The sequence below is a fragment of the Mirounga angustirostris genome, unplaced genomic scaffold, assembly GCF_029215605.1.
Source record: "Mirounga angustirostris isolate CCGP_5_RB_7025 unplaced genomic scaffold, mMirAng1.0.hap1 SCAF_2, whole genome shotgun sequence".
Taxonomy (NCBI): Eukaryota; Metazoa; Chordata; class Mammalia; order Carnivora; family Phocidae; genus Mirounga; species Mirounga angustirostris.
In genome coordinates, this window is record NW_026991710.1 from 118521549 (window position 1) to 118548103 (window position 26555).

The 26555-nt window shown below is 40.1% G+C and overlaps 1 pseudogene; it reads right to left on the reverse strand.

The window, feature by feature from the left end:
• Positions 1 to 20150, reverse strand: part of LOC123848843 (forkhead box protein K2-like) — a 28222-nt pseudogene extending 8072 nt beyond the window's left edge.
• Positions 20151 to 26555: the final 6405 nt, after the last annotated feature.

The window sequence follows — 26555 nt, forward strand, 5'->3', positions numbered from 1 at the left end:
TTAAAAGATTTGTAATTATGGTTTATGAAGTGTAAGACTGGATTCACTTAGCCTTGTTTTGTTTTGTTTGCCTAGGCAGAGGTTGGTAGTAGACTGTTGCATAAAATAATACCTCGATGGAGGATATTCCACAGAGGGAGGATTTTAATGGGAACTTACTATGGGGAAGCCAAGGGTAGAAGTTAGGGTGGGAAAAGCATGAATTTTGGGGGTGCTGATGCACCCAGGCAGAACTGTCAAAGTGACATTCCCTTGCCCCCACACATGGTCCTCTTCATCTTCTTCATAACAGAGGTCTTCATACGGCCGTCCAGAAGTCAGAGAACAGTTTTGCTATCTGAACTTGAGCTTGTTCAGATTCTGGTTCTGCCCCTCCTCTGGGATATGACTTGGACCAGTGTGAAAGGGTGGGGTTGGGGAGTGTATGTGGTGGTAGAGATATCAGTTAGTTTATGATTGCCAGATTTAGCAAATAAAAATACAGAACATCTAGTTCAATTTGAATGTCAGAGAAAAACAAATATTTGTTTAGTATGAGTGTGTCCCAAATACTGCACTAAAAAATTTTTATTATGTATCTGCATTTCAAGTCTAATTGAGCCCCCTGTATTTTTTTAATTAACATATATTATTTGTTTCAGGGGTACAGGTCTGTGATTCATCAGTCTTACACAACACCCAATGCTCACCACAACACATACCCTCCCCAATGTCCATCACTCAGCCACCCTATCCCCCCACCCCCTTCCCCTCCAGCAGCCCTCAGTTTGTTTCCCAAGATTAAGAGTCTCTTAATGGTTTGTCTCCCTCTCTGGTTTAATCTTATTTCATTTTTTCCTCTCTTCCCCTATGATCCTCTGCCTTGTTTCTTAAATTTTGCATATCATTGAGATCATATAATTGTCTTTCTCTGACTGACTTATTTCACCTAGCATAATACCCTCTAGTTCCATCCACATTATTGCAAATGGCAAGATTTCATTTTTGATGGCTGCATAATATTCCATTACACACACACACACACACATCTTCTTTATCCATTCATCTGTTGATGGACATCTTGGCTCTTTCCATAGTTTGGCTATTGTGGACATTGCTGCTTAAACATTGGGGTGCAGGTGCCCCTTCTGATCACTACATCTGTATCTTTGGGTAGTACAATTGCTGGGTCGTAGGGTAGCTCTCTTTTCAACCTTTGGAGGAACCTCCATACTGTATTTTATTTGGCAACCCTTATTTTTAGAGTTAGAATTTTAGTGGAGGAAGCTGCTACTTAAAGCCTTCTGGAGTTTTGCTATGGATGTTTGTTGACGTTGGGTTTTTTGTTTTGTTTGTTTGTTTGTTTGCTCAGTGATGTTTGATTGGCCTTCCTTATATAATCAGATGTAAAGGAAAGGGGAATATGAACCAGCACTCTGGGCATAGAGTTTCACTGGAATTTTTTTTTATGGCTTGTCAAAGGCCACTTCTCTCAAGACCCGTCGTAAGCAGAGAAGGTAGTAGAGTAGGAAGTGGGCATGTTTACACTGACCTAGGCATCTCCCTCGAGGAAAAGAATTAAGATTCTTCAGTGTCTATTATCAGGCACTTCTATATAACTAAAGCCTGCCAGAATATTGGGTTAGATGGTCATGACTGACACCTACTTGCAGACAGATGCTCAGTATCTCAAAAGGGAACTATCATCAAGGCAGGGAGGCTGAACTGATGGCCTGGATCACCCGCAGAAATTTTGCCTAGTATGTGCCACAGGCTGAAACCCCGTCATCTAGTTTTCCTGGCAAAGGGTGTGCTGGGGCAATAACATTGAATATGTAAGGAGGAGTCTTAAGAGGCCAAAGTGTTTGATTTTTTTGCGAATGCCATGCCAGAGAAAGTAAAACCATTTTCCGTGCAAGTACTCCTGTAGCGAGGGCACGTATTGGGGTCAGCAGTTCTAACCTCACAAGAACCGACCCAAGGTGCAGGGTTAGCAAAACAGCTTGGTGAGCTCAGGTTTCTCATAGTACCTACCAGGCCGCATTTCACTCCTCCTTCTGTGGTCACTTCCCTTGTTGAGTTCTACTCATTTGCCTGATTTCCTTTTCCCACAAGTGTGAATTCTTTTAGAAGCTCATCTCCTCTTGCAGTTAGACTCATTTGTTTCAGTAGAACAGAAAAACATGGCCAAATGCTATACTAGTTCTTTGCCCTGGAGGATAATTGACCCTAGCATACAAATAAAGACTAGGGAGGGGAAGATATGGGCCGGGGCAAGTGCGTGATGGTGGGGAGGTACCCTGAACTTAGCCTCAGGGCTCTGCATTTAAAGTGACTAGTGTCTGGCACGTGGACACAATCACTCAGTATTAGTTTCCTTCCACCTGTCTGTTAGCAACTGTGCTGGAACCAGCTAGCTAGCTTTATACCCAGACAGAGAGGAGAGGTCAGGAAGAAGGAGGTAGTAGAGGAAATGTTCTTTTCTTGCTTCTGAGGGAATTATCAGTGTCATCTTGCGGGGGGAGGGGTAGAATCTGTCAGGCAAATGTGATATTAGAGTGTGAGGTGCTAACTGCCTGGTGACTTTAGTCAGATTTAAAAAATCCTGGGGAGGGGCGCCTGGGTGGCTCAGTTGTTAAGTGTCTGTCTTCGGCTCAGGTCATGATCCCAGGATCCTGGGATCGAGCCCCGCATCGGGCTCCCTGCTCCGCGGGAAGCCTGCTTCTCCCTCTCCCACTCCCCCTGCTTGTGTTCCCTCTCTCGCTGTCTCTCTGTCAAATAAATAAATAAAATCTCAAAAAAAAAAAAAAAAACCCAAAAACCTGGGGACTGTTGCTTTTTTCTTCAACAAGATAAGAAATTTGGACAAAATCAGTGGTTTATAATCCTAGGTACACATGAAGATCACCTGGCAAGTATCCAGAAAAATACAGTGCTCACACCAAGATGACCATATAATTTGTTATCCAAATTAGCAACCTTAAAGCCTAGAAGAAAGACCTGGAAATAATTAAAAGGCACCGATTGTTCCATAAAAGGTGTCAAATGGGACTTTCCCCAGGGAATCTGGAACATACTTTCTCCCTACACACTCCTAGAAATTCTGACTTCATAGGTTGGGGGCGGGGTGATTCCAGTGAGCAACTTGTGAATTTCTGCAATCTTATTGAAGACTTTTGCACTGTGTCTAATAGAGCCTCAGGTCTTCTAAATCCTGGAGCCAGTAGTTGACTGTGGGTGGGTTTCTAAATTCTGGATGTTTTCTCCTTAGTAGGCATTATCCACTGCCTTTTCTGAGCTTTCTTGCCACCCTCTCTCTACTTCCCGCGACTCTACAGACCAGAAGGGGGCAGGATAAGAGGAAAATTCTTGAGGCCTATTTACTTACTGTTTCCTTATGAGAAACTTAATTCTAAAGCAGTCTCTCCAGAACCTACCCGAGAGAAAGTAGATTAAAAAATTATTGTGCTGTCTGGGAAGAATGTGTTTACTCATTCCTGAATTCAGGTCTTATTAGTGAGCAAAGATTAATGGTACATCCAATTAAGAGGAGCACTAGGAATCACACCCAACACTGCTCTGACAGTCACTGGCCACAGCAGCTCAGCATCCCCAGCTTGCCCAGGGAAGGCACTGAACAGTCAGCTCTTTCAAAGAGAGAAAAGTTACATTTATTACTTAACTAGGACTCAGTCTGGTCATGCAGATATTTTATATTCTTCTTTAATGTTCCCTTATAAGAAACTGCACCAATTTAAAAAACTCTAAAAATGATGTGCCAATTGCTTCTTGGTCATCTATGTGTCATACCATGCAATGCCATTTATCCACTCTGAAGTTATTGGATAAGGGTAGGCTAGTGAACCTGGAGCAGCCATAGGCACAACAGAAAAGATGACGTAAGCCAATATAATTTCCTTTCTTTAGAATGTCACCTAAACCTCTGAAACAAATAATGCAATATATGTTAAGAAAAAAAAAAGAAGAAGAAGAAGGTAGCGGGAGGGGAAGAATGAAGCGGGGGAAATCGGAGGGGTAGACGAACCATGAGAGACGATGGACTCTGAAAAACAAACAGGGTTCTAGAGGGGAGGGGGGTGGGAGGATGGGTTAGCCTGGTGGTGGGTATTGAGGAGGGCACATTCTGCATGGAGCACTGGGTGTTAAGCACAAACAATGAATCATGGAACACTTCATCTAAAACTAATGATGTAATGTATGGGGATTAACATAAGAATTAAAAAAAAAAAAAGAATGTCACCTAAGAGAGGGAGGGCAGTTAACAGATGGAGGAGGGGCAGAGTTTAAGAGTTGGAAAGTAAGAAAAGGTGGGTAGACAATGATGGCCACTTGGAACCCAATAGTATGAGAGATCAGAAACTAAGAGAAAGCAGATGGGTGCAGTGCTGCTGGAAGTGTGATATGAGCATCAGTACTGGTCTGTGTGCTGTTATTTACCACTCTTTGATAAGCAAAAGGAAAAAGAAGCAGCTAAGCTTTTATACTATAAAGCAATTATTTGCTTATTTATTTATTTGACAGAGACACAGCGAGAGAGGGAACACAAGCAGGGGGAGTGGGAGATGGAAAAGCAGGCTTCCCGCCAAGCAGGGAGCCCGATGCGGGGCTCAATCCCAGGACCCTGGGACCATGACCTGAGCTGAAGGTAGACGCTTAACGACTGAGCCACCCAGGCGCCCCACTATAAAGCAATGTAACAGTATAGCACCATCCAAACTATGATTTTGTGTTTTATAAAAGTATTGGTCCATGATGGATTGGGGGGTGGTGGGAGAAAGCATTCCCAGACCACAGATAGTTTGAGAAGCACTGGATTAGAAGTAGTGGGTAGGTCATGATACAGGAAGAAGGAACCATCTGGAGAAGTGTAGAGTCATACCAAGGGCTGAGTTTTATGAAGATTCATGAATAGCTTTTGCTCAAGCCTTTGGAACCATCTTGAGTACCAAACCATCCCGTCATCCTATCCTGTCTTTTCTTGGGTCTGGTTTATGGGCTTTCTGATACTTGAGTGATTTTCTGTTCCTTGCAACCACAAAACCAAAGAACATAAATGAAAACAAAGGGCAATATTAAGGACACAGCTACAGAATTGTGTTGGGTGTCTAACTAATTATGTAGTAGGATTGAAGAATGTCTTTAGATTTTTTTCTTTCTGCAGATCGAGTTGTCATACCATTTTAAATTAGAGATGCAGGATTTAATTTATTGATTTAATCACAGAAGTGTTATGTGTATGGATTGGTGGGCTCAAGAGGAAGCAGGGAGGAGCTATATATGGCCCATGAGAGATACAGTTTCATCATAAGAAAGGAGGCTGGCGTAGTCATTCAGAGCATAACACGAGTTTGTACTTGATCCTACCCTGACACTGACCTGTGTCCTGGATAGTATTGTGAAACTGAACAAAATATATCCTCCAATGATTCTGCTGAGAATCTTTTTGTTTGCCAATGAAAGAATGGGGTGCATAGAAAGCTAGGAATTTTTCTCTGGATCAGGGACACAAATACAGGGGACATTGAGGAGCTCCAGGGAGTTGTGGTGGAGAGGTCTGATGCTACAATGTTATTGGTGATTAAGAGTGGATCAGTCCAAAAAAATAGAGTGGGTCAGTCCAAGTGTGGGAAGCCTGCACAGAAAGTGGGCTGTGGGTCTGACCAGCAATCTGGTGGGGTGGTTTGGAAAGGTTCACAATAGTGGAGGTGAGTGTTTGTGGAGTACAGTTTAGAAAGATAACAAATGCAACATCTGATGGTGGGAGATGCCAGAGATACAAGTAGCAGCACAAATTACAGGTGAAGCAATTCTACACTCCTTCCCACCCTTTTCAACCAAAAAACCAGGGACATTCATAAAGACCTGAGTAGGAAGAAAGGCTGAAATCCTGTTGTGTCACAGGCAGTGCTCCTGATCTGTTAGATCCACAAGGTGCTGTAACCCAGAAACCAGCTGAGTCACATCTGTGACTTGTTTAGGGGATAGTGGAGTATATAGACTCACACAGAAAGAAAGGAGTTGGGGAAATCTTAGCAGTGAGATAAAGTTAGGAACATAAATTGGGGCATCAATAATTGAGGGCCAGAGATGCTAGACTCAGGAGCCTGAATGTACCCTGTAGGCCATGAAGAGCCACTGAAGATGACTACAAAGGGAATAATATAATGGAAAGACAATTGCACAATATAGATTTATTTTGATCCTAGAGGGCGTTGCGAAGGAGGGTTTATGCAAGGGGATGTAGCTTGAAGTCTTGTAGAACTAATGGGAGCCTTGACCAGGAGTGCCGCAGAGGGAATACTAAGGCATGATGTGAGAGATGTTAAAAAAACAAATATTAGTAAGATTGGGGATTGATTACCTATTTAGTTGGGTAACTTAGTCACTGTAATCTCTTGTATTCACTTTAATTGTTATCCAGAACATATATTAAGCTACAGTCTGATTAGTCAATATAGTGAGTTAAATATACCTCAACACATCCTTCAAGAGTTCCTCATGCAAATAGGCAATCACATAAAAATATGCACTGAATCAATGCTGTAAAATCTCATTGATTTAAAAAAAATAACGACTGAGAGATTCTGAAACAAAACGTTTTCAAAGAAATGCAGTTTTATTACTCTCAGGTTTATATGGAAGTAGGTGCTTTAGGTTAACATTATGTAGAAGAGGTTTTGTTTTAATAGCTGAAATTTTTATCATTAATATTCTTCATATATAGTATTCTAAATAATTTTAATCATAGTTTGGTAAACACTAAATTTGTTCAATCCATTAAGGACAGTTTTAGATAAATTTGGTCTGAACTAAAGAGGGTCCTTAAAATACATAATAATATTTTATGCAAGTATAAAATAACTTAGGAATACAGAGAATAATATAGAATTGTGCGAATAGGATGTAAACATTCTAATAGTAGGAGTTATTTTTGTAACAGGAGAAGCAAAATACTTAGAGGCTTGAGTCCTTGGCTCCTAAGTCTTGTAAGTGTCTTTCTGGAGGCTATGATAAGACAGGACATTGAATCTGAAAGTTGAATCAAGTATTTGAGGTCCCTCTTAGAGAAGAGCAGATATGGCCATCTCCTGTAAAGTACAATTTTAAGAATGATGGGAGGGCTGCTTTCTAAAACTTTTTCCCTACTCAAAGGTGTTGCTCTCTGCAATTCCAAAATGAGAGGCAACTTTAAATTTCATATTTTCCAAGCCTAATAGTTATAGGATGGTGACAGTCAACTCTGAACAAGTTGCTTGTGAATTATTAGGAGCTTTGTTCCTTTGTAGAAAGGTGGATGGGGGTGAGTACCTTGAGAGAGGAAAAGACACCTAAAATAAGGAAAAATGTCCTGCATGGAGAGAAGAGGCTAACTAACAATGTAGCCAACTTTAGAGTTTCAACTTTTGGTGGCAATTATTTTACCTATCAGAGTTTCAGCCCTTCCTGATTTTCATGTCCAACTGTGTCTCAGTTACGTGATTTACACTGAAGATGGTAAGGTGAAGCTTGGATGTTGGGGATTTCCAACATCTCTATGTAATCTTCATACTGTATGTAATCACACCAGTTCTCTTAAAATTATAACCTGAACAGGAGAAAACTTGAAAAAGTAAATTGGTCTTGAACTGGCTCTGAATATGTTCATATAAAACAATTATAACCTACTGCCTTTTAGATCCAGAAACTTTGGGTTTAATCTTCCATGTGGGGTAATTACTTAAAGGATTCATTCTTGTCATAAAATGGCATTTTTCTGGATATAATAGTAATACAGATTTATTTTGGAAAATTTAAAAAATACAGGACAATAAAAGAAATAAAGATGAATTACATCATCCAGAGGTAACAACTGTTAACATTTCATGATACTGTGTGTGTGTGTGTGTTGTGTGTGTGTTCAGAGAATACCCTATCTTTAGATGTGAGTTAAATTGGCAAGAGAATTAGTGGAAACTTGAATTAGTCTCTCCTTGTCCCCTGAATTTTCCAAGATTCCAAATAGATAAGCCAACTATTTTGGTTCCAAAGAATCAGCAACCTGGACTAAAAAATAGACAAACAATCCCTAACTGGTCAAGATGTAAAATGATGGTTGGATCCCTGGTCTTCTACAAGATGGAAGCATGTGAGGAAATCTGCTCATACCCTAATGAAAGTATTTCCCAATGATCTCCTCCAATGTGATCAGGGGAGATAATGGAAGAGAAAGGACATCCTGGAGTGGAGTCAAGAGCCATTGAAAACAGTGGACAATGGAGAATTCACAATATATGCCCAGAAAGATGTTAGAGTTGCTATGGACCAGTGTTTGCTTCCTTCTTTCCACTATTGTTTTCAAATGGGAACATTAAAGGCATTATTCTGGCTGAATTCTACCCATTGTATATTGACTCTGTCTGGCTTAGGTAACTTATAATTTAGCTCCTAAATTTCCAGTTCAAGAGGAGCCACATCTGCACACATGTGGACACGTTCATGAGGTTCTAGACTTTGACCATGTTGTTTCTCATGAGAGAGAAGATGAATGCATTTTGCATATGGAAAGGGGAATATACATTTGTGACCAAAAGGGAAAACCGAGGTACATTGTATTGTTGTCCTCAAGTATTCATTGCTTCCCTGTGGGAGAATTTTGTCTCCCCATTCCATTTATATCAGGCTTGGCCACATCACTTGCTTTGGACAAGATAATGTGAGTTGAAATGAGAAGCCATTCATGATTCAGTCTTTCCCCTCATCATCTTAGTATCAGCTGATGTCCCAGGACAAAAAAGACCTGTAATGGATTAGATCATGAGCTGTGAAGGATGGGTAACATGATCAAGAAATAAACTTTTCTTGTTGTACAGTCCTAAGACTATAGGCTCATTTGTTATTACTGTATAATTTAGCTAAACTGATTTCTTCTTTCTCTCTGTATTTTGATTTTCAAAAGCAAAATTTTGATCATATTGCATATAGTTTTCTATCCTGTATTTTTCCTCTTAACTTTATTTTGAAACACTTAAAAACATCTAGCAGTAGTCTTCAAAACACAGTTTTCCTATTCTTAAAGTCAACTGAAAAGTTAGGTGCATGGGAACATATAGACAAGATATAGGTCCTTTAAACAAGACATTGACAGTCATTTGGGGGGCTTTCTCCTTACTTTTGCCAGGTAATATCTTAGATGGTTGAATTTATATTATAGCTTCATGAATTAATTGAACTTAGTCTAATTTAGAAGAATAGTAAAGTTCTGGCTGTTTTTCAAAGAACCTCTGACCTTTGGTATGTTCTTTTATCCCTTGTCTTCTAATAAGACTTTACAACCCAGAATAGGAGCCAACAGAGATAGCTTGAACATTTCTTCTTCCATTTCTTGTTATTTCCGTGTTTTTTGTTTTTTCAAAATAGAATGTACTGTTGACTCAGAATAAGGAAAAAATATATTCACAGAAATAGATGAAGCACATATGTCTTAGAAGAAAATTTATCATATGGTTTGCAATTGTTTCTTATATTTATTTTTTAACTTCACATTAAGGAAGCTGACTTTCCCATGGCCTTGGAACTAGGCCTTGGCTTTCCAGGAAAAGTAATTCAAATAGAGCTATTTTATGGCAATTAGATGGCTTAGAGAAAAGCTTTTAACAATTCAGAGCTTGTCAAACAAGAAGACATTATCTGAATGTCTTTGAAAAGAAGATTTAGATTTCATTATTACTTCTTATCCATTTGGGAAGATAAAGCTCATGGGAGAAATGCCATTATTGTGTGTATTAACATTTTAAATTTGCACAAACAGTTCTGTCATACCTTCTCTAAGCCCCATCAAGTCAAAGGTTGAAAACTGGGAATTATTACTTAAAGAAGAATCAATCCGAAAAATACCTGAATGATACTTCTCCAGAATATAATTCAATCAATTAATTGTTCATTCATTAAATTACCTATTTACTTTGATTTTTAAGCACCTATATCGCACATAGCACTATGGACAAATACACTAAAACCCAAAATATCATACGAATAGAAATAGCTTAGTGAAAGTCAGTTTCCTTCCAATAACTTTAGGGCAAATAAGTGACTTTTGATATTTTTCTTCCAGTAACTCTGAATTCCAAACTGTTGGTGATTCTAGTCTTCTCTTGACTTGCTTCCAAAAGGCTTATTATTTTGGCTATGGATGTAATTTTACAAAGTGACATTTCCTAGCTTCATAATAAACTAAACACTGTATTTCCGAGGGAATTAATCAAACCTAAGGATAGTGGATGTTAATGTTTCAGTTCCTAAAAATTCCTTTAGATGTCTCTGTTTCGCATCTCATCAGAATCTGTACAGCAGGCCACTGGGAAAGACAGTGCCTGAAGCTAGTTTCCTAGCAAGTAGAATCTGTCCTTTAAGGACAAACAGGGCTCTTTGAAAACAGAATTTAACAAAGTTAATGAAAGAAAAATATGACACGCAGACATCATTACTACTTCATAATACTTATAAGCTAAAAAAAAAAAAAAAACAAAAAAACAAAAAACCACCACCAAAACAACCCTATATTGTGGGAGATGTCCTTTTCTACTTAGCTTGCAGGCAATTCTGTTGCATCATACAATTTTAATACTGTTTGGTTTTGTAGTACAATCTGAATTTTCATTCAAGGATATCCATTCAAGCTGAAATGACAAAAGTTAGATCACCAGATTTCTTTATTCTATGACTAGTCTTTTAAAGGATATAAAATATTACAACGACTCTGCTTTATTATATATGTGTACACCTATCTCTTAGAACTTTAAACATGCTAGGATACAGTAATGTGTTTTGGAAGGAAAAAAGACATCTGAAAATGTTACTAGACTGTAGTTAAGTGTGGTGGATTAAATGTACACACTTTTACCTTTCCTCTCTACCAAATCCCATCTGAAACATATTAAAAGTATAAAAAAATGCACGATGCAGAGGATAAGGAACAACATAAGAATATTTTTTGAAGTCAGCAAAGTTTTGGCATATGAAAGAGCAGAGTAGAAAAAGCTAAAGGGTAACTGCTTGCAGATGGAGGACCACAAGAAGCAGGTTACAAAACTCCAGAAGGCACCAAATACCTCTGAAGGAAAAAGGTAGGAGTGGAGATAAAATTAAATGGAAGGTTTGTATAAGGAGCATTTCATTCCTTGCAATATTGCCCACGATGCTGGTGAAGCTATCAACCATTCCCAACTCTCGTAGAAGACAGGAGGTTTGCTTCCTAGAAAAATCAAACCTAAGAAAGTTTGGATTTGGGGACATCAGAAATAGTAGAATGAAAGATGAAATGATAAATTGATAAAAGAGGACCTAAGTGATACCAATAAACCCCTTAGTCATCGTTCTCTCTCCAGATGCAAAATGTGGGCAGCAGTGGCTTGGATCCAACAGGCAGTATGTTTGCAGATTCCTTTCTGGAGTACTTGACTGGCTCCAGAGAAAAGAAATCTACATTTTCTGACATTCCTGGGTCCTGACTGCTCTGCAGTGAGACCCACCAATTGGGTTGTTCTGCCACCAGAGTTATCAGTGTGAATGGTTATCCAAGGACCACTAGATACATGAAGAAAGCATCTCATATATAAGTCATAGATGGGGACAAAATGAAAGAAAGAAGAAAAAAAAGCAAAGTTGAAGAAGAAAAAATTATAAAATAAATAATCATTAATGTTCTTAACTCAGAATATATTTTATTCTTGAAGAAATAACAGGAAGGTATAAAAATTTAGAGAATAACAAAGTTATAAGAAGTAAAAATACTTTTAGCAGAAGTAAAAAATTTAATACAAGTATGAAAGGTAAAATGAGGACTCTTCCAAAAAATTTAGAACAAAAAGAGAAAGAGAAAGAAAGCAGATAAGAAAATATATTTTAAAACTAGTGGAGGGGGAGACGAACCATGAGAGACTATGGACTCTGAGAAACAAACTGAGGGTTCTAGAGGGGAGGGGGGTGGGGGAATGGGTTAGCCCGGTAATGGGTATTAAAGAGGGCACGTAGTGCATGGAGCATTGGGTGTTATATGCAAATAATGGGTCATGGAACACTACATCAAAAACTAATGATGCAATGTATGGTGATTAACATAACATAATAAAAAAAAAAGAAAAAACTAGTGGACCAGTCAAAGGCAAAACATTCAACTATTAGGTCTTTGAGAAAGAGAACAAAAAGCAAAGAAAGGGAGGAAAAATATTAAGAAAATAATGTGAGAAGACTTCCAAATATTGAAAGCCATGAATTTCTGGATCAAAAGAGTCCTCTGAGTGCTCAGAAATGAATGATTAAAAAAAAAATCAACATCAACTCATAATATCATGACATTGCAGAATCCTAAGGATACAAAGAAGATTCTAAAACCAGCTGGACAGAAATAGCAGGTCACATTCAAAGGATGGTAATTAGACAATGAAGTAGTCTCCAAAATTCCAAGGAAAAATGAATTGGAGCCTAGAATTCCTAGTTGGCCAAGTTTTCCATCAACTGTGAATGCAGAGTAGTATTTTCAGATATGTGAGATCTCTAAAAATGGATCTTCTGTGCACTCTTTCTCAGGACACTACTAGAGGATATGCTCCCCCAAGAAAGAGGGATCAAACAGTAAGGGAGGAAGCACACGGATCTCAGTAGAACAGGCTGGAAAACAGGAGCAAGATAAAGGACCTGTCTCGATGATGGTGAAGGGAAGTCTCAGGATGAGAGTTGTGTAACAGATCTGACACAATCAGTCCAGATTAGAAACATCAGCCCAGAGGCCATTCAGAAGTATGTTTTCAAACTAAAAACAGAACTGATATATTGCCTGGTGTTACACATTTGACAGCTGAAAATTATGCTTCAAACAAGCACAAATTAGAGATACAATCAAAACACTATTTTTGTCTTCCATTGTTCTTTTACAGTTTTTCAGCAATTGATTCCCCTCACCCGTCCTTTCTTCTGGATACATTCTTCAGAAGTTCACATAGCTAATTGGCTTGCTCTCAGAAAATGGAACACTCTGGTGGCAGAAACAGTGTAGTTGTTCACCAAGCCTGTTTATTCTCCTTTTGCACAAAGATAGGTTGCATTTCCCAGCCTCTCTTACATTAGATGTGGCCATGGGACTGGGTTCTGGCCAGTGGAACATAAGGGAAAGTGATTGATGACATTTTGGGGCCTGGTTCATAAAAAATTCTGATAGAAGATGCTTGATGTTCTTTCCCCTTCTATCAGGCTCATGCAGAAATGAACTTGGTGGCCTGTGAAGCTACAGGTTGATGATGATGAAGCCATAAAATGGAAGGAGACTGGATTTCTGAAGTACTGCTTGGTGCTTGGAGCATAGCCACCTGCCAGTCAGAAAGAGACATTTCATGGGGCCATTGTTGTGCCATAGGAAAACAGCAAAACTGGGGCGCCTGGGTGGCTCAGTCGGTTAAGCGACTGCCTTCGGCTCAGGTCATGATCCTGGAGTCCCGGGATCGAGTCCCGCATCGGGCTCCCTGCTTGGCGGGGGGTCTGCTTCCCCCTCTGCCCTCTTCCCTCTCGTGCTCTCTGTCTCTCATTCTCTCTCTCGCAAATAAATAAAATCTTTAAAAAAAAAAAAAGAGGAAAACAGCAAAACTGTCCTCTGGAGACTTGGAGAGCAGACCATGTTTCTACTCGGCTTATAGCTTTGGGGGAGAGGTTTGGAAAATGTCAGAGTGATAGGCCTTACCATGTGCTTGCAGCACTTTTACTAGAAAGATGAACTCACGAAAGAATCGGCGATTTGAAAACAAATGAAGTCTGTAGAGAAAGGCCAGAAATTTGATCCCTTGAATTTGAAACTTTCCATCTCAAATATGCTCTCAATATGTAAATTAGAATATCCTGTCCCAGAAAATAACTAAAACCATGCATTTGGGTTAACATCCAGTCTCCATCCCCAACTGAGGCAGACCAGCTGCTTTTAGTGGGAAAAGGGCAGCTTTTTTTTGTTTGTTTGTTTTTGTTTTTTGTCTATCCTTCCTGACCACTTGTCTGCCACTTGCAAGCTGTTATTACTGATCCTGTGGGTTTTGGGGAGTGCAGCTGAGTGGGAGAAAGGGAAAAGTGGGGAGAAAAGTTCGTATTAGTCCTGATTCTGCTGTAAGATGTTTGGAGCTGATTTTCCTCTTTGGGCTACTCTGGTGCACTCTGCTGTGCTCACCCAGTTGCAACACCTGCCCCATGACCATGTTTCTCTGCCTGTCCGTGCGACCATCATTTCCTATTGTCCCTTACTTTAGAAGCTCAGTACCCCTTCCAGAGAGTCCTTTTGGGCAGGGCAAAAAATGTCCCAGGCTATTCTCTCCATGAGATCCTCATCTCCTCTCTTTACTCCATTGCCCAAACTGTTTATTACCTGTCCCTCTTGCCTTCCATTAAACCTGTCAGATCTCAGTCGTCCTATCTCTCACACTCCAGGGAAGACATTTCAAGCTCTTCTTTGAAGCCCTTTTTGCAAAGGGTGGCACTCCACCCTCTCCCCGCAGAGAAGGTGAAGCTTACAGCCTAGCAGTATGCATGGGTGTATGCACACCCTCGTATACACTCACACTCCTCTTCACAAATCATATCTTCATTTCCAATCTCTTGACCCTATTATATCCTCCTGTGGTTTTGGAACTGCCTAACTGGTCCTCTGGTATCTCTTTTTAAAATCTGCTTTTGGTTTTGACTTTTTTGGGTAGATTTCATCTTTAATATATTGCATTGACTTAGCTGGAATTTCCAATTTAACAACCTGTTACACTGTATCAGAAGGAGTTTCATACTTAGGTTGGAAGATTGGGGGAGAGAATTAGCTATAAGCACAGAGAAGTCAATTACATAATAGGAGTATTGAAAATTAAGCAGTTTCAGGGGGAACCTGGATGGCTCAGTCGGTTAAGCATCTTGACTTTGGCTTCAGTGATGATCCCAGGGCCCTGGGATGGAGTCCTGCATCGGGCTCCTTCCTCAGCAGGGAGCCTTCTTCTCCCTCTCCCTGCCACTCCCCCTGCTTGTGCTCTCTCTCTCTCTCTCTGACAAATAAATAAATAAAATCTTTAAAAAAGAAAAGAAAATTGGGCGCCTGGGTGGCTCAGTTGGTTAAGCAACTGCCTTTGGCTCAGGTCATGATCCCGGAGTCCCGTGATCGAGTCCCGCATCGGGCTCCCTGCTCAGCGAGGAGCCTGCTTCTCCCTCTGACCCTCCCCCTTCTCATGTATTCTCTCTCATTCTCGCTCTCTCAAATAAATAAATAAATCTTTAAAAAAAAAAAAAAGAAAAGAAAATTAAGCAGTTTTTAATTCCACATAAAACAAAAATGTGATGATTTTGTGCTGATGTGATGTGGAAGAAAAGGTACCCTCGTGCACCACTGGTGGGAATGCAAACTGGTGCGGCCACTGTGGAAAACAGTATGGAGCTTCCTTAAAAAGTTAAAAATAGAACTACGCTAGAAAGGTAACTTGTGTAAGAAAGGAAACTGCCTTCTTTCCACCCATCTCCCACCTACAGTATGACTCTTCCTCACCATTTAGGGAATACAGTAATGGGGATGGGTCATCTTAGTCCTAAATATTTCCTGCAAACCAATTTCCTCTACTATAAAGAAGCATGAAAATGATGGATTTAAAAGCTGGCCTTTTCCACATTAGATTGCCCATTCCAAAATATATATATATATATTTTAAAGATTTTATTTATTTATTTGAGAGAGAGAGAATGAGAGAGCACATGAGAGGGGGGAGGGTCAGAGGGAGAAGCAGACTCCCTGCCGAGCAGGGAGCCCGATGCGGGACTCGATCCCGGGACTCCAGGATCATGACCTGAGCCGAAGGCAGTCGCTTAACCAACTGAGCCACCCAGGCGCCCGCCCATTCCAAAATATTAAAAATCAGCTAAACAGAATGCATTCCATATCCTTTTTTTTTAAAGAAAAGTTTGGGTATGGTTAATGGGCTCTTTGTCCATCCCATTTCTTTTATTTATTCTTTATTAAGTCTTTTGTTTAACTCCAGTCTAGTTAACATACAGAGTTATATTAGTTTCAAGTGAACAATATAGTGGTTTAAACAATTCTGTACATTACTCAGTGCTCATCGCGATAAGTGTACTCTTTAATCGCTATCACCTATTTCACAAATCTCTCTCCCCACCTCCCCCTTGGTAGCCATCAGTTTGTTCTCTATAGTTATGAATCTGTTTCTTGGTTTGTCTCTCTCTCTCTCTTTCCCTTTGCATGTTTTGTTTCTTAAATTCCACATACGAGTGAAATCATATGGTATTTGTCTTTTTCTGACTGACGTATTTCACTTAGCATTATACTCTTTAGCTTCATACATGTTGTTGGAAATGAAAATATTTCATTCCTTTTTATGGCTGAGTAATATTCCATTATATATATATATATACACACACCACTTCTTTATCCATTCATCTATCAATGGGCATTTCCATAATTGGATTCCATGATTTGGCTATTGTAAATAATGCTGCAGTAAACATATGGTGCATGTATCCCTTTGAGTTAGTGTTTTTGTATTTTTTTTGGGGAAATGCCCAGTAGTGCAGTTACTGAATCCTAGCGTAGTTCTATTTTTAACTTTTTAAGGAAGCTCCATACTGTTTTGCACAGTGGCCACACCAGTTTGCATTCCCACCAGTGGTGCACGAGGGTACCTTTTCTTCCACATCCTTGCCAACACTTGTTTCTTGTGTTTTTGATTTTAGCCCGTTTGATTTTGGCCTATTTTGCTCTAAACCACATGTTGTTCGCCCTTCTTGTCTTCTTCGATGGCCATTCTAGAGGGTTTGTTCTGACAGTCTTTGGGTCATTTTCTGTTTATTTTGTGCTGATGTGAGTGTGATCTAGTTGTATCCATGGGACAGGCCAACTTCGGGTCCTCCTACTTAAACATCTTCCCCGCCTCCCATGTCCATACCATTTCTAATATTAGAAACATCCACTTCAATTCTTCCCGTGGCTCATTGTTCCTGGCATCTAATCATTTCCCAAGCATAGTCAATCCTATGCTGCTTCTGTGGCTGACACCATAGAAGGTTGAAATTAGGAGTGGTGTGGCCATATTGTAACTTTAATCCTGGAATACATTATAAACCAAATGTGGGAAGAAAATGAGCACATTCACAAATAAGAAAGGCTATATCTATAAAGGTTCCCTACCTTTTTCATCTGCAGAAAATACTTATTTTGCAGGTTAGGGTTTTCTATCAGTCAGAGTAAAGGATCACTGTTACTGCTTTTCTCAGCTCACAAAGGTGGAGTCATTTGCTCCATTTCCTGTGACTGTGCTACTATTCGTAGCACATCCCATGCTGTATTGTAATTTGTGTGTTAAATGGCATCTTTCTAACTGTAAGGGAACTCCTGTTAAGGATCCTATTCATTTTTGTGTCTCCCTGTCTAAGAACAATGCCTGGAACAAAGGGGTCAATAAATGTTGAATGAATGAATAAGTGATTGAATGAATAATGAAAGAAAACTAGATGAATTCAAATATAATTTACTTTTGTCAACATTTTGAATCTTATCGTAATTGTTTATGTGTATCTGTTTCTTCCTTTCTACCGTGAGTCCTAGGGATTATAAATCCTGTTTTACTTATTCCAGTAGCTTTAGCATTTAGCACCGTGCCTAGTGCCTAAAATGTAGCAGTTGCTCAGTTAATGTTTGTCAAATGAAGAAATGAATTCATTAATTTATGAGATGTGCAAGAATAAGCACCTTGTATAGTCTGTATCTCATTCTTTCATTATATAAACTCTCATTCTTTTTAGGGACTCAAAACTGTAGTTGAAATCCCCCCAAAAAATAGCTTTGGGAGCACTTCTACTACCTTCATCACCTTCTGAAATACTAATTTTGTTTTTTTAATGTTTTCCTTTTCTTTTCTCCTGTTTTTAGGTAATCCAGATCTTGAATGAAGACCATGTTTATAAGAGTAGTTAGAATAAGCCTTTTATAGAACTGAAACTTTGGCTTATAAGCCCCCAGCTTCTTTGTCCAGCCAATGCTGTTGGTATTGGATGACTTAATGAAAATGCCTGAGGGGCGCCTGGGTGGCTCAGATGGTTGGGTGTCTGCCTTCGGCTCAGGTCATGATCTCAGGGTCCTGGGATCAAGTCCCGCATTGGGCTCCCTGCTCCTTGGGAGCCTCCTTCTCCCTCTGCCTCTCTCTCTCTCTCTCTCTGCCTCTCATGAATAAATAAATAAAATCTTAAAAAAAAAAGAAAGAAAGAAAGAAAATGCCTGAGGCTTACACATAAAAGAGCTAGGTTATTACATGGGCTTCCTTCCTGAATAATACTTATTGTAGAATGTCCCTAGCACTAAGTAAAAATAGATAAAATACTAGCATTTTCAAAGCCCTAATCTTATATCCACACAAGTGCCCTGCTCTTGTTTTTTTTTTTTTTAAAGATTTTATTTATTTATTTGAGAGAGAGAGAATGAGAGACAGAGAGCACGAGAGGGAAGAGGGTCAGAGGGAGAAGCAGACTCCCTGCCGAGCAGGGAGCCCGATGCGGGACTCGATCCCGGGACTCCAGGATCATGACCTGAGCCGAAGGCAGTCGCTTAACCAACTGAGCCACCCAGGCGCCCCCTGCTCTTGTTTTAACCCTGGCTTAGCACTGCTCAATATCAGAAGTACACCACATCTTCCTTTTTGGGCAAAAGGAACAGACTGCTTTTCCTTGTTCACAAGATAGAAGGGAGTATCCGAAGATCAGCTCTATATTGCAAGCTCTGAAACCACTCTCAGGCCTGTGGTCTGTTTTTCTGTACAAAAGACAAAAACCACTGGAAGGATATGTTTTAAAAATCACATTGTTACAGGTAGTTGAAAATTCAGTTAGCCCCCAGCTTAAAAAAAAAAAAAAAAAAGACACACGAAAACCAAAAACACTTTAGCCTACAAAACAGGAGTAAAAGAAAAATTTTAACATATCAGAACTGACAAAATCTGTCATACTCAATTGTGTAACAGAGCAAAATGAGTTGAGCGTATTAGTGGCAGTTGAGAAAAATAGCATTTCAAATTCAGATTTTTTATGAGAGTAATTTAGGAAGTGTAGTATGAGAGTCATTAAGTATAAAATACCATAAATGTCAATGTGAGTTGTATTCTGCTTTTGTTTGGCTCACTGAGTGACATAGCATACCTTAAATCTGATGAAGAAGCTCTTTCGAAGGCTATAAAAGGAGAGGCATTAAAGCAAACTCTTCAAGCGGCACTGGATTCTTGGGGTTAGGGATCCCTAAAACAACATTAGTTCCTCTCATTGAGGAGACGGGAGAGATACGAGGAAGTCTTTGCTTCCAACCCATGAAGGGAGCAATATTAAGAAGAACCTTCTTATGAACCAGCTACCAACCTCCCATTGGGAAAACAAGAGGGCAGGGGCATGGGTGCCTGGCTGGCTCAGTCCATAGAGCATGAGACTGTTGACCTGAGGGTCATACGTTCAAGCTTCATGCTGGGCATAGAGCTTACTTAAAAAAAACAAGGAGGGACGTGGGCAGGAGCAGTGGTGGGAGGTAGTGGGGCAATGAAACGTGAATCATCAGGCTGTGACAGAAGGAAATGTGAGTCCAAACACAGCTGTTGGCTCAAAGACTCCTGCAGGATTATATCAGGTATTGTGTCGGGGTGGGACAAAAAGAGAATGTTCCCTTCTCCCTCACCTCTGCCAGCCCTAAAAGTTATGGAGTGTGAAGTGTGAGATCCCTTGTAAATACTGCTTTGAAAGTCTCAACTCTAGAAAGTTTAAAAACCAGGGAAGTGCACTATAAATCTAAGATCTCGAGGGGAAAGTGTATTTTTATGAGTCCATGTTTATTGAATACTTGCTGAGTACAGTGTAGTATGCCCATTTTAACCTCTGTCCAAATGCTTCCTGTTTTTGACTTGCTTAATAACTTCATTTTAATTTCATCACATGCCTTGCCCTTAGAATGAAACCTTAACATTTCATACTTGTTGTACATCAGCACCCTCCTCTTTCTTTACCAATACTTCTCCAAATCTGCACAAAAAAATATGACTGCACCGTGCAATCTAATCTTACCGTAACTCTTACGTAAGTTTTCTTTTGTAGCCACTTACTTCCTCTGAAAAATTTGCCATGGTTGTCTTACCTTCAAGCCTTTGCTTTGTAAGGTGTCTTCATCTGGACTTCCAACTGTACCTCAAGATCTAGCCACACTGAGCCAGGCCTTTAAAGTTGGGGTCAAGTCACCCTTCTCTAGCTTTCCTTAGGTCTCCAGCTCACACAGATGGCCCCTTTCTCTAAATCTGGAGCCTCCACGCTGCCCTTGAGACAGCTGTATGTGTTTTCCCCGGTTACTGGAGGTTTTCTCAAGTATTTTCTGGTCCCCTTGGCTGTGGATTCCATTGTATTCATCACAGAGTTTTGTTTGTTTTTATGGAATTCTTACATGTTGTGTGGCAACATCTGTGCTGACTGTGTGTGTGTGCACATGCGCGCACTGGGAGAGGGGAGAGAAGTTTCGTTTTTCTTTTTTCTTATTCCAAAGCACACTTGTTTATTCATTCTTTGCTCCTCTTTTGGCAGAAACATACCACTACCAACCCCCTTGCCACGTCTGGGACTAGAATGGGCAGACACCCTACAGTCTTGCACCATCTCTCTGTGCTACTTGTCTGCTTGCATAACTTTGGCTCAGAAACAGGGTCAGCATAGCTGGCTCAGTGGTTGCCTGAGGTCAGTAGAATGATCTACATGGTCAGTGTCAGGCATTTTAAGATGGGCTGGGACAGAGGAAGAATTTCTAGTTAGGGAAACATAAGATGGTAATTCAAAATTCTTCTGTATTTAATGAGGCAGAATCCATTTAAACACCATGTCATCTGGTTTATGGTATCAATTTCGTGTATTCACTCATTACTTATTTATTAATTCACCTGTCATATATTTAGATCTGTTCTGTGGGAATAAATTTAGTAGGGAGGTATAGCAGTTATCTATTGCCCTAATAATGCTGCATAGCAAATAACCAGACTTCAGTAGCATACAACAACACATTTATTTAATTCATGAGTCTGAATCAAATGGGTAGTTTTTCTTGTCTAAGGCAGGCTTGACTGATGTTAGCTGAGCTTACTCATTTTATCTGTTACCAGCTGGCAATTCAACAGAGGACTGGCAAGTCTGGGAGGGCTTTGGCTAGGACAGATGAGACAACTTGGATTTCATGTGGTCTCTCATCTTTTAGCAGCTCACCCTAGCCTTGATCACATGATGGTGGGGATGCCAGACATCAAGGGGATTGAATAAGGCCTCTTGAAGCATAGCCTCAGAACTGGCACAAAACCGTTTCCATTATGTTCTGTTGGCCAAAACTAAGTCTAAAATACACCTCAGAATCGAGGTAGGGGTGGAGCAGATGGGGAATGAACTCCATCTCTCTCTTTTTTAAAGATTTTATTTATTTATTTATTTATTTATTTATTTATTTATTTATTTATTTATTTATTTATTTTAAAGATTTTATTTATTTATTTGACAGAGAGAGACACAGCGAGAGAGGGAACACAAGCAGGGGGAGTGGGAGAGGGAGAAGCAGGCTTCCCGCGGAGCAGGGAGCCTGATGCGGGGCTGATCCCAGGACCCTGGGATCATGACCTGAGCCGAAGGCAGACGCTTAACGACTGAGCCACCCAGGCGCCCCAAGATTTTATTTATTTATTTATTTGACAGAGAGAGACACAGTGAGAGAGGGAATGCAAGCAGGGGGAGTGGGAGAGGCTTCCCGTGGAGCAGGAAGCCCAGTGCGGGGCTCGATCCCAGAACCCTGGGATCATGACCTGAGCCGAAGGCAGACGATTAATGACTGAGCCACCCAGGTGCCCCGAATTCCATCTCTTTAAGGGAAGAGCTGCAGAGTCATATTGCAAAGGACGTGGGTTCAGACAGGTCATTTGGGCCACCCATGTAACTAGTCTGCCAGGAGACAGGCAAACTCCACGTTAGAATATAATGTGATAAGGACTACAAAAGGTGCATGTGTACAGTGGAAAAAAAATTTTTTTTACAATGTTCTTCTACCTTCATTAGATTGTTTTTAAAAGAACAAGAGGAAGAAGGGTGTAGGAAAGTGGCCCATAAACAATTTCAGCTCTTCTTTTCCTCCTCTTTTCCACAATACGTAACAAAGACACTTACTGTGGGAGATCTCAGTGGTGTTCAAGACTTGCCTGGGGCAGCCACTCCAAAGACGTGCTACTGAGCAGTTTGGAAGTCACATCCTGCCTGCAGAGGTAGTGTGAATCCCTGTATTGTTTCTCTAGCAAAGAAGATACAGTTTGGAAACTCAGCTCTTACGGAAAACCTCAGGTACTTTCCTGGGTCTTCAGGGAAGGCTTTTCTGGGTTACTTTCTGTTTTTGGAGTCACTATTGGATGCTGAGCTTCATTTCATTTTCCATTCTGCATTTGTCACTTGGTCTCATTAAATTTCCCGGTCTCACTTGCCTGATTTAGACTCCTGTCAACTCCCAAGGCAGAGATGGCTGCCTGCTATATTTTACAGAACTTAGGAAATGCTAGCTATGGATTTAAATCAATGAATCTTACACTTACTTACCCTGCAACCCGAACTTTCTGCATCATACCAATAACCTCTCAAAAAGTCAATTGCTGTTTACCTTTGGGTGTTGTTACAGGAAAAGAGCCAATTAGTACTTCTGTGCTGCAGTCCCTGTGGACATCACTGTAGCCCTCCGCACTGGAAAATGAAGACGTGAGGGGCGCGATTGCATGGTTGAGGGAACTAGCTCACCTCAAAGAGGTGTTCGAGGGCCTGGGTGGCTCAGTTGGTTAAGCGACTGCCTTCGGCTCAGGTCATGATCCTGGAGTCCCTGGATCGAGTCCCTGGATCGAGTCCCGCATCGGGCTCCCTGCTCGGCAGGGGGTCTGCTTCTCCCTCTGACCCTCCCCCCTCTCATGCTCTCTCTATCTCAGTCTCTCTCTCAAATAAATAAATAAAATCTTAAAAAAAAAAATTGGTAATTGTTTGGGGCGCCTGGGTGGCTCAGTTGGTTAAGCAACTGCCTTCGGCTCAGGTCATGATCCTGGAGTCCCTGGATCGAGTCCTGCATCGGGCTCCCTGCTCAGCAAGGAGCCTGCTTCTCCCTCTGACCCTCCCCCCTCTCATGTACTCTCTCTCTCATTCTCGCTCTCTCAAATAAATAAATAAATCTTTAAAAAAAAAAAGTGTTCGAAACTCTTGAGTTACAATCTGCTTGTCCCTTTTTGAACTTCCAATACTGTCCTATTTTCAGAAGAAATAAATTGAAGAGGATTAGAACTTTCTGGCTCTCAGGGGATCGTGTCCTGGAATGGTGCTGCAGCACCATTTTCTCTAGAAATATTTAAAAACAAGGTAGATGAGGGGCGCCGGGGCGGTTAAGCATCTGCCTTTGGCTCACATCATGATCCCAGGGGCCCCAAGTCGGACTCCCTGCTCAGCGGGGAGCCTGCTTCTCCCTCTTCCTCTGCCTGCCGCTCCCCCCTGCTTGTGTGTGCGTGCTCGCTCTCTCTGACAAATAAATAATTAAAATCTTTAAAAAAAAGATTAAAATTTAAAAAATAAATAAAAAAACAAGGTAGATGAACTCATGTCTGCAAGACTAGGTGAGTTCTGTGATACCATGTATCAGAAAACAGTTTTTGAGATGATCAATTTTCCTTTCTTCTCTGCTCTTGACACCCATCTTGATTTAAGTCCACTTAACAAAGGGTGTGCATGAATGTGTGTACATACATACACATGACTCTCAGAGTAAGAAACAAAGCTAAAATATGTTCTGAAAATGTCCGGTTGAAACCATTTATTTTACAGGCAAGTTAACAATCAGATAATAGAAAAAACATTTTGCACAATATCTAGCCAGTTTGCCAGCTGTGTGAGAGGTGGCCTCTCAGTGCATTCAGATTGAGTTTACAGAAACTTGCTTTTAGACTCTGGACTCCGGGAACCAAACGGAGGGCTACAGAAGGGAGGGGGGTGGGGGGATGGGGTAACCGGGTGATGGGTATTAAGGAGGGCATGTGTGGTGATGAGCACTGGGTATAATAAGCAACTAACGAATCGTTGAACACTACATCAAAAGCTAATGGTGTACTATATGTTGGCTAATTGAACGTAATAAACAAAAATAGAAAGAAACTTGCTTTCATACATGGGATGGCTTAGAAGTGGTGGAGTCATCATTCAGAAACTGGTACTGTAGTGTTCTATTGTTGTTGAAGAAAGATGGCACTTTATTTTGAGAAAGACCTACACTCTGCTCGTGGAAGCAGGCATTGGAAGGGGTGCACCTTGTGAGTTACTCTGAGGTGGTTATCTGAGGTGGAAGGAGGGTTATCTCTTGTACTGTAGTTTGTTGGAAGCAATGCTATGGCCCAGCCAAGTGCACAGAGGCACATGACATTAAAGCAGAGCCAACTGAAGGAGGAGGTACAGCATGTGTTATCTATGTGTATCTATAATTTAGACCATAAGTAGCTCTGCCCAGTCCAAAAACATTTCCACCTTTACAAGAGTGGCCATGCTTCCCAGTTTGCCTGTTGTCCTGGCATGATTAACTTTCAATTTAAAAAAAGTGTCCCTGGTTAGACAGTACATTATTCAGCCACCCTTGCTATCAATATAGTAGGAATGACACTATATCTTTATGTCACCTAGGGTTTTCCTTCTCCAAAGTTCCTTTCACTTACTTAATAGAAGTATGATTTAGAGATCCAAAACCTGAAAAAAACTTATCGTCCGTTGGAAACAGGAAGTGAGGCAGGATTTGATGGGTGTGATGGAAATAATGAAGCAGAGAGTCTTGAAAGGGAGATCATGAAGTCCCCAAAGGCAAACTCCTTCCACCTTCCACTGGTGCCAGAGCCAATGTTCAGTGCGAGACTAGTCACCTTGCAGGTGGTGTGAGGCCAATGGAAGGTTTATTGCTCAACTGCTTCAATGAAGAGATAAATTCTTCCTCATTCTCTATGCTGAAAGAGCCAATACAAATTTCAAAGTACTACCAGGGCCTCAGGAACTTTTTCTTTTCTTTAAAAAAAAAAATCAGTCAGTGTTTTGATTGCTTAGAGTCTTACCCTTTTAAAATAATTTAATATGTATTTAAAATTCCCATCTCCAGCCTTATCTTTTCTTTAAAATTTATGTTGAAGAACTTGTGTAGGGTGACCTGTAGAGTTCCTTACATTTACCCTGGTTAACATGTACTTCTTTCTTGTGTATCTCTTGTAATTTGGCAGTTGGGTCCCCAAACCTGATCAGACTATTGGTGGTGTTGCTATCTTTCATCAAGGCAAATACTGTCTAGACGGTCATTTTCTGATGTTAGCAGTCATTCATGTTCATTGCCTAATTCAGAGGTCAACAAACCTCTGTGAGCCAAATTGGGTCCAACTGCTGCTTTTGTAAGTAGTTTTATCAGAATGTAGCCATACATTGTCCATGGCTGCTTTTTCTCTAATAGCAGAATTGAGTAGTTGTGATTTGGCCGTGGGCCCTGCAAAGCCTGTGGTATTTATTATCAGCCTCTACAGAACAGCTTGCTGATCCCTGAACTAATTAATTCATTAGTGGTTTCAAAGTGGCGATAATGCTATTCTGTGTGTGTGTGTGTATGTGTGTGTGATGTCTCTTAAAATACAAAATACCCCCAGAATTCATACTGATACTTCCAGTTCTAATATAGGATTACAGGAGTTTCACTTAAACTCTTATATTTTTATATCTTTTTTTAAACATCAAGAACCCTGGTTCTCAGAAACACAGGGATGATTGGATTTTTTTCACTTGTGAATGTATCTATTTTTTTTTAATTGACATGCAACGTTATATTAATTTCAGTTGTACAATGTAATGATTTAATACTTGTATATAGTACTGCAAAATGATTACCATAATAAGCCTAGTTAACATCTATCACCACACAGAGAATTTTTTTATGTTGAGAACTTTTGAGACTGACTCCCTTAGCAACTTTCAGATTTGCAATACAGTTATTATTAACTCTAGTTGCCGCACTGTACGTTACATCTCCATGAATTATTTTATAATTGAAAGTTTGTACCTTTTGACTCCCTTTACCCATTCAGCCCACCCCGCATTCAGCCCCCTCTGGCAGTCACCGATCTGTTCTCTGTAACTATCAGCTTCTTTTTTGAAGATATTTTTTGAGGAATGATTAAATTTTAATATTTCATAATTACTCATCTGCTTAAACTCATATTATATTACAGTTTAGTGATAATAATTTTTTAGTAATAATTTATTAGTAAATTAATGTACTAGATATATAATATATATTATATATAATATATAATAGAAAATATCAATGATAAATAGTTGATTAATAATAAATCTATCACCAACAAATATGATTACAAAAAACAGAATTACAACATTTTTTAATATGGTATCTGCATTCTTGTAACATACTTTATTCTCTACCTTTTGAGTTCAATTATGCCTTTACTGGTTTTCTGCCT